Source organism: Elephas maximus, chromosome 25, assembly GCF_024166365.1.
Source record: "Elephas maximus indicus isolate mEleMax1 chromosome 25, mEleMax1 primary haplotype, whole genome shotgun sequence".
NCBI lineage: Eukaryota > Metazoa > Chordata > Mammalia > Proboscidea > Elephantidae > Elephas > Elephas maximus.
Window position 1 is genome coordinate 20,505,931 of NC_064843.1, and position 8,334 is coordinate 20,514,264.

An 8,334-nucleotide genomic window follows, 5' to 3' on the forward strand; every position below is an offset into this window, starting at 1 on the left:
TGCCCTTATCCTCCTGAATAGAAGCCTCAGTGAGTCACACAGACAGCAACTTAACTGTTAGACGATTAAGAGAGTCACTGAAGGACGTGGCAGTCATTTCCAGGGGCTGAGCCCTGAATCTCAAAGATATATCGATTTGGATAGACGAGTAGAATGAGGACCCATCTCACAAAATAAACAGTGTGAGCAACGTCAGAGAAGCAGGGAGAACAGCAGAGTGCAGAGCTCCTTTAGGCAACAGTGACTAGGAGACTGAAATCTTGTCATCCAAGTTCCTCAATGCGTGGCTGAAGAGCTGCATGATTTAATGTACAACACGGAGCCACTGAAGGGTTTTTGAAGTGGATTTCATTTTACTTGGATCCACTATCAACATCCCATGGAAGCAGGAGTCAAGAAATCAAACAACATATTGCACTGGGCAAATCTACTGCAAAAGACCTCTTTTAAAGTATTAAAAAGCAAAGATATCACTTTAAGGACTAAGGTGCGCCTGACCTAAGTCATGGTGTTTTAAACTGCCTCACGTGCATGCAAAAGCTGGACAACGAATAAGGAAGATCGAAGAATTGATGCATTTGAATTATGGTTTTGGCGAAGAATGCTGAATGTACCATGGAGTGCCGGAAGAACGAACAAGTCTGTCTTGGAAAAAGTACAGCCAGAATGTTCCTTAGAATGAGGATGGTAAGACTTATCTCACGTACTCTGGACATGTTATCAGGAGAGACCAGTCCCTGTGGAAGGACATCATGTTTGGTAGAGAGTCAGCAAAAAAAAAAAAAAGACCTTGATGAGACAGACTGACACAGTGGCTGCAACAATGGGCTCAAACAAAGCCATGATTGTGAGGATGGTGCAGGACCAAACAGTGTTTCGTTCTGCTGTGCACAGAGTCACTATGAGTCAGAACTAACCTGACGGCACCTAACGAAGACTTAATGAAAACGGAATACAGAAACTTTGGGCTGGTAATGGTTTGCAGAATGGAGCTGAAGTATAAGAGAACAGATCTGTTAGGAAACTTTTTTTAACATAGGAGAGGGGATCACATCTATGAACTAGGCATTGCTAGATGTCGTATACGTTTCTTGTCATTTATTGCGCATAATAATTTTACACTCAAAGAGAGAAACTGAGAGGTTGACTAACTTGCTCCAAGTCACACACAGTTAAAAAAAAAAAAAAAATCAGATTTCAAATCAATCGCACCATCCTCTGGCTATCCAAGACTGCCTCAAGTGGAAGTGATAATGACAGGGGAACTGAACTAGGGTGAAAGTACTGGGAAGAAAAATAGGATAATGTGAAGAAGGGCAGCCAGATGAGAACCAGGAAGAGGAAGAAGAAAAAGATGACTCTGAGATTCTAAACAGGGCTGATCCAAAAACCATAATCCTTTATCTTGAAATTAGGCAAAAAAAAAAAAAAAAAAAAAGCTAGAAAGATAAAGAAAATGGCTCTCTGCTGTGCTTGTGCCTGGTACTCCTCAGCAGCCAGAAACCTCGACCTTCTGAGAAGTGTTTGAAAGGTTATTCTTCTTACTACAGTCTTTCCCCCTCATTAGAAAAGGTTTTTAATCACAAGAGGAACTAGTATCCTACCACCTCCCCATCTCCACTCCCTCTGACCCAGGGCATACCACTCTATGTGCACGAACAGCAAGTTCCATTCAACCACAGGATTTATTTAAAGGCTACCCTTTCTGGCCTTTAATATTCCAAGTCTGGTAAATGCTACACATTATATTTTGTTCTCTTTAGAGATTCACAATATATATTAATATTTAAATGCTTCAGGAACTCTGATCGGTAACTTCCCAGTTTAATCCAGTTTTCCCCCATTACTTGGCCAAAGAAACCCTTTTCTGTGGAACATAAACACTTTGGAAAGCAGTGATTTAGTCAATTCGTTTTCTCAGTCTTTTTTTTTTTTTTTGTGTTGAAATACTGAATCTGTTATGAAATCATATAAGTTTGCTGTTGCCAAGTAAAATTATTTGCATCGGTGTATTTGAGCTTTAAAAAAAAAAAGCAACTGCCCTATTCCTTTAACTCACGCAAATTTATTCTTCGGGATTTATGCAAGGCAGCATGTTAGAAACTGTGGGTGGGGGGGGTGCCTAGAGAGATTAATTGGATCTATTTAGTTGGTTTTTAAAAAACCCTCCTCAATAATTAAATTTCACTGTCTTCATGATGTTGCTATAGCACTTGCCCAAATCCCTACCAAAATTTATCAGCCCACTATCAACTCCTGAAAGAGGGCCTTCCGTGATCACTATCTACCTCATTTACCCCCGAATACGGTTTAAAGCAATTAATCCCATCTGAAATTATCCTTTTTAGAAATTACTTGTTTTCTCTTGCACTTGCTAGATTGTAAGCTCCTTAGGGCAGAGGTTTTGTGTGTCTTGTCTGTGTGTCCAGGACCTTCAACATTGCCTGGCACATAGGAGACATTTGGTAAGCATTCGCTGGATGAACTAAGGGATGAGTCGGTATGTCAATCACTCAGCTAAAACATGAGTTCCTGGTCAGGACTGGAGAATATTCTTTGAGGGTCAGTTATTAGCGGTCCCAACATATTGTAGGAACTCAGAACAAGCGATCAATGTACCTGCCACAATTAACTTGTATACATCCAAAAGTACTTAAAGAAAGAAGTGAATTTTGAGACTTATTCTGTATTACTGTTCATACATGGCAGTGCTTATACTTTCATTTCGGGGCTTTGCACTTAACTGTTCCCTCTGCCTGGACAGCTCTGTCCCCAGAGAGCTGCACAGCTCACCACCCCACTTCATTCAGGACTCTCCAGAGATGCTTTCCTGCACCATTCTATCTAAATGAGCACCCAACACAGTCACACTCCATCTCTTTTATTTTTTTCAAGTAAGTTTTACCAGACATATTAATTTTAATTTACTTTCTTGTTTACTGTGTTCCCCCCTCCATTAGGCTGGAAGCTCCATGAGAGTAGGGACTTTGCTTTGTTAAGCTATATCCCTAGAGCCTTACAACAGTGGTGAGCACCTAATACATATTAGTTGTACTATTTTAAAAAGCTGGGTACTCTTGCTTGATTTTCCATCAAAAGCATTACCATTCTTCACATTTATTCTGGTCAATTCGACTGTGACACAAAGAGGTGGAGAAAATTGACTCTAAGACCACAAGATAGAGTGTCCCTAAAATGATAAAGTAGACACACTGGGGTAGGGAAATTTGTAGGAGTTAAAAAAAAAAAAAAGTGGAAAGTTAAATAAATATGCATGTTACAACTCCTGAAAATTAAAATACTATGTAGATCCTAGAATTTTACTGTTAGTTAAGGCACTAAATCTTTGTCAACAGCCTCTTTTCCTATCTCCTTAATGACAATGTCTATAAAACTCAATTGCAAGCTTAGCCCAGATTTGGGAAAGTATGACAAACTGGGGAATTCCACAGAACACTCCACAGGTAGTCACAATATATCAGCAAGACAAAGGTTTAATTAAGTGATCTTATTTGACCATAGGTGAAGGTTCTTTGACACTTGAAAATATTTATCAAGCTATAAATGTAAAAAGTGTTAAGATTTTATAATAAAAATCCAAACTGGAAATAAGAAATCCAATAAAGATTTTATTTACTGAAAAACAAAAAAATATATACCATAATAAATCAATTATGACACACTTATCTAAATTCCAAGTTCTTCTTGTTGACTGAATGGCTGGAACCTAAGTCTAGCCCCTTCACATAGGTCCTCAGTTATAGATGAAGTTTTGGAACAAAAACTTGGCTTTCCAAGGTCATCTCACAGACATCTGTGACACAAGCCGACACAAGCTGTGTGCCTTTTTCTTAAATATTTCCTCCACGTTAGAGAACTATTTCTGAGGCTTTACATCTGTGAGGAGGGAAAAGAGACCCAATGAATAAGAACTACTGGCCACCCACACATTAAGAACACACTCCACTGGTGAAGGGTAAGACAGTACACAATACTGGAGAAGCCAGCACAACTTGTACAAGGCAGGGTCACAGAAGCTCCACAGAGACATCCAAACTCTCCTGAGGACTGAATTGCTGGGCTGAGGGCTATGGGGACCATGCTCTCGAGGAACATCTAGCTCAACTGACGTAACATAGTTTATAAAGAAAACGTTCCACATTCTACCTTGGTGAGTAGCGTCTGGGATCTTAAAAGCCTGTGAGCGGCCATCTAAGATACTCCACTGGCCTCACCCCTTCAGGAGCAAGATAGAATGAGGAAAACTAAAGACACAAGAGAAATATTAGTCCAAAGGGCTAATGGACCACAACTACTACAGCCTCCACCAGACCGAGTCCAGTACATATAGATGGTGCCCGGCTACCATCACTGACTCCTCTGATAGGGATCAAAATAGAGGGTCCTGGACAGAGCTGGAGAAAAACGTAGAACAAAATTCTAACTCACAAAAATAGATCAGACTTACTAACTAGCCTGACAGAGACTGAACAAACCCTTAGAGTGTGGCCCCTTGGACACAGTTTTAGCTCAGTAATGAAGTCACTCCTAAGGCTTACCCTTCATCCAAAGATTAAACAGGCCCATAAAACAAAACGAGACTCAAGGGGCGCACCTGCCCAGAGGCAAGGACGAAAAGGCCTAAGAGGACAGGAAAGCTGGTAATAGGGAACCCAAAGTCAAGAAGGGAGAGTGTTCACATGTTGTGGGGTTGTTAACCAATGTCATAAAACAATATGTGTACCAACTGTTTAATGAAAAGCTAGTTTGTTCCGTAAACCTTCACCTAAAGTATAATTAAAAAAAGGAACACACTCCAATACCTCAGCCTAATCATAGGACTAAACCACTTAGAATCAAATCAAAACTCCTTATATTGCCTACAAGGCCCTGTATGATCTGGCCCCTGGATACCTCTCCTTCTTCACACACTATACTCAGCAACTTGGCTGTTCCTCAAATATTCCAATTATTCCAAAGTTGTCCCTGTTCCCTCTGCCTAGAATGTTCTGCCCCCTCACCTATGCATGCTAGTCTCAGTTTAAATGTCACCTCCCCAGGGAAGCCTTCTTTGCTTGTCACATCACTGTCACTTACCATTGTTTGAAATTATCTAATTCATGTATTTGTGTTGTTGTTTGCTTTACCCACTAGAATACAAGCTCCCCAAGAGAAGAGACCTTGTCTATTTTTGTTTCGCTACTGTATTCCCAGAATTTTAGTGGATGGTCAATATAGTTAGTAAAAGAAGAAATTAATTCCAAAGCTAGAGCATTGCTCCCACACCCAACCAATTCTGTAAAGAAATGGTTTCCCTCTGCCCAACCTCCAACTAGCAGAAATCAAATTAACTAGAAGGGGTGAAAGAATTCCCCTGTATTGTTGAGAAGAAGTGAAAGACAAAAGGTCTTAAGAGAGGAGTGGCTAGGCAGACCAAGAGCCCCAGACAGTCTACAAAAAAATGAAGAACCACAAGGACAGGCCAAAGATCTGACTATGGGGACCCAACGTGAAGACAAAGAGCACTGGTGGACTCCAAAAATAATGAGAACCCACCTGTGCCTCCAAAGAAGAATAATACTTTTTACATTGTGCAACTATCGTGTGACAAGCACGGGTCACTGGAAATACAAGACAGTCAAAGTTCTTGCTCTCAAAGAGCTTACACCTAGTAGTTGAAAAAGACAATGAAAAAGTAATGCTATGAAGCAAATAAGACTAGGATGATGTGATGATGAGTTGAGGGAAGAAGGTCCCTAGAGAGGTTGCTCAGGGAAGGTGTGAAGTGAGGGAAACTTGAAGAATAAAAAGCCAGTTTTGCAAAGATCTGGTACCGGCAATTTCCAAGGGAGAAAAAAAAAAAATACAAAACCCAACCCCAGTGCCATCCAGTCAATTCTGACTCATAGCGACCCTATAGGACAGAGTAGAGCTGCCCCATAGTTTCCAAGGAGCGCCTGGAAGATTCGAACTGCCGACCCTTTGGTTAGCAGCCATAGCACTTAACCACTATACCACCATTAAACCAAAGACATGTGCAAACGCTTTAAGACAGGAACGAGCTTGGAATGTTAAGGAAGGAGAAAGATCAGGTCAGTGCAGCTACGGTGGTTAAGGAGAAGAGACAGGGACAGGGGCACCAATGGTCAACTCAGGTCGGGCTTTGCAAACCATGTAATAACTCAGTGGAGCCTCACTAGGTTATTTTAGGAGCCACTTTAGGAAGAGACAGATTGTATTACTACCCCGTTTTGCATATAAGGAAATGGAGCTGAAATGACTGGCCTAAGTTACACTCCTAGGAATCAAATTTTCTCTCCCCCCCACCCTCCATCGCCGTCAAGTTGATTCCGACTCACAGCGACTGTACAGGACAGAGTAGAACTGCCCCCCAGGATTTCCAAGGCTCTGATCTTAATGGAAGCAGACTGCCACATCTTCCTCCCACGGAGTGGCTGCTGGGGTAGCAGCTGATCTTCTGATGAGCAGCCAAGGGCTTAACCACTGCACCACCAGGGCTCTTTAGGAACGAACTCAGGCGGCCTAATTCCAAAGCCCAAGCTCCGAAGCACCACACCACAGCGTTCTCCCCAGGAAGGAAGGTCCCATATTATTGGATATGTATTATATCCCAGCTGCATCAGCTAGAATTTAATCCTCACAAACAACTCAGCAAAGTGAAATCACGATGCCCAGTTAGTCGAGGAGGCTGAGGCACACAGAGTAAGCTCCCCTCATTCTTAAAAAGAACGGTGAGTCCAGGGGCCTGACTGGAGTCGAGAGGTCAGAGCGATCGGACCTGGCCGCACGCCCACGCACCCTACAGCCCGGGCGGCCAGGCCTCGCCGCGCGCCGCACACACAGCTCACGTTGCAGGTGGCCGGGACCACCCCAAGCCTCGGAGAACAGACGCGCAGGCGTGACCAATCAGAGGCGACCTTCCCGGGCGGCCAGGCGGCGGCGCAGCCAATCAGCGCAGCGCCGGAGGGGAAAGGGCGGGCGCTCGGGCGGTTCGCGTTAGGCCGCGCCGCGGCTACCCTCGCCCCTCATAGGCCCCGCGGGTCTGGGCCTGAGAGCTGGGCGCCGCGAGGTGAGGCGAGACCAGTCTCAGAAATCAAAGCTCCGGCTCGAGAACGCCGCCTGAAGCACCGGCTCACACTCCGCTCTCGCCCAGAGGTGCGGTCCGGCTTCCTAGCGCTCGGAAGTGCCAGGAGCGCCTCACCATTCCCTCGGCGGGGTCCCAGGAGGCCACCCTTTTAGACCGCGCACGCCCCGCGCCTTACCTCGTGGGGATACGGGAACGGAGAAGGGAATCCCAGCCGCGGACTGTAGCCGCTACTACCTGCTTCGGCTACTGCTCCGCCTCACATTCAAACCCCGGCAAAATGGCGCGGCGGGGAGACTGCGGCAGGAGCGCATGCGTGAGAAGAGGAGCGGCAGGGGGCGGGGCCAGGATTGCTCCGGCCCCACCCAAGCGCGAATAGCCAATCGGAACCCCGCTCTGGTTTTACGTGACGTCACGAGTGACAATGCCCTTTGACTTTGACCACTTTTAACCAGCATTACAATTCCAAATTTTTCTGAGATTAACCCAGATCCCGCGAGTGGCTGCTGGATTTTGATCTGTTTTGATGGCAGGACGTGGTATGTAGTAGGTCTATAGCAGCAGTTGAATGAAGCTTCCAAAGTCATACATATTGTCTCAGACAGAACAGAACTGCCTGCCCCTCATGGAGCTTATATTTTAGAGGAAGAAAGAAAATAAACAAGCAAATAAGATGATTTCAGATATTGATAAATGCTATGAGAAGAAAAAGGAGCCCTGGTGGCACAACAGTTAAGTGCTGGGCTGCTGACTGAAAGGTCAGCGGTTCAAATCCACCCAGTGGCTCTGCAGGAGAAAGATCTGGTGATCTGCTTCTGTAAAGGTCACAGTCAAGAAGACCCTATGGAGGCAGTTACACTCTGTCACATGGGGTCGCTAGGAGTAAAAATTGACTCGATGGCACCTAACAACAACAACATGATAAGAAAATAAACAGGAAAACAGGATGATATGACAGACAGTGACTTGGAAAGTAAGTGGGATGGTCATGGAAGGCATCTGGACAAGAGACAATTGATCTTGATTTCAGGAAGGAGACAGCTGTGTGAAGATCAGCCGGGAGACCATTCCAGGAGGAGCAGATAGCAGTAGCAAAGGCTCTTAGGCAGGAATGAGCTAGGCTGGAGCTTAGTGACGTAGAGAGTGGCAGGAGATGTAGTTAGAGGCCACAGGGGCAACGTCAGGTAGACCTCCTAAGCCAGTGTCTGGTCTCTGTCTTCAGTGCATCT

At 44.5% G+C, this 8,334-nt stretch overlaps 1 protein-coding gene across 1 annotated transcript in view; it reads right to left on the reverse strand.

Annotated features, from left to right (window-relative positions):
* Positions 1-7,406, reverse strand: part of CSE1L (chromosome segregation 1 like) — a 46,702-nt gene extending 39,296 nt beyond the window's left edge. Inside the window, exon 1 of the mRNA XM_049869172.1 lies at positions 7,284-7,406. The gene's annotated coding sequence lies outside the window, so the exon portion shown is untranslated. The remainder of the gene's footprint in view (positions 1-7,283) is intronic.
* Positions 7,407-8,334: the final 928 nt, after the last annotated feature.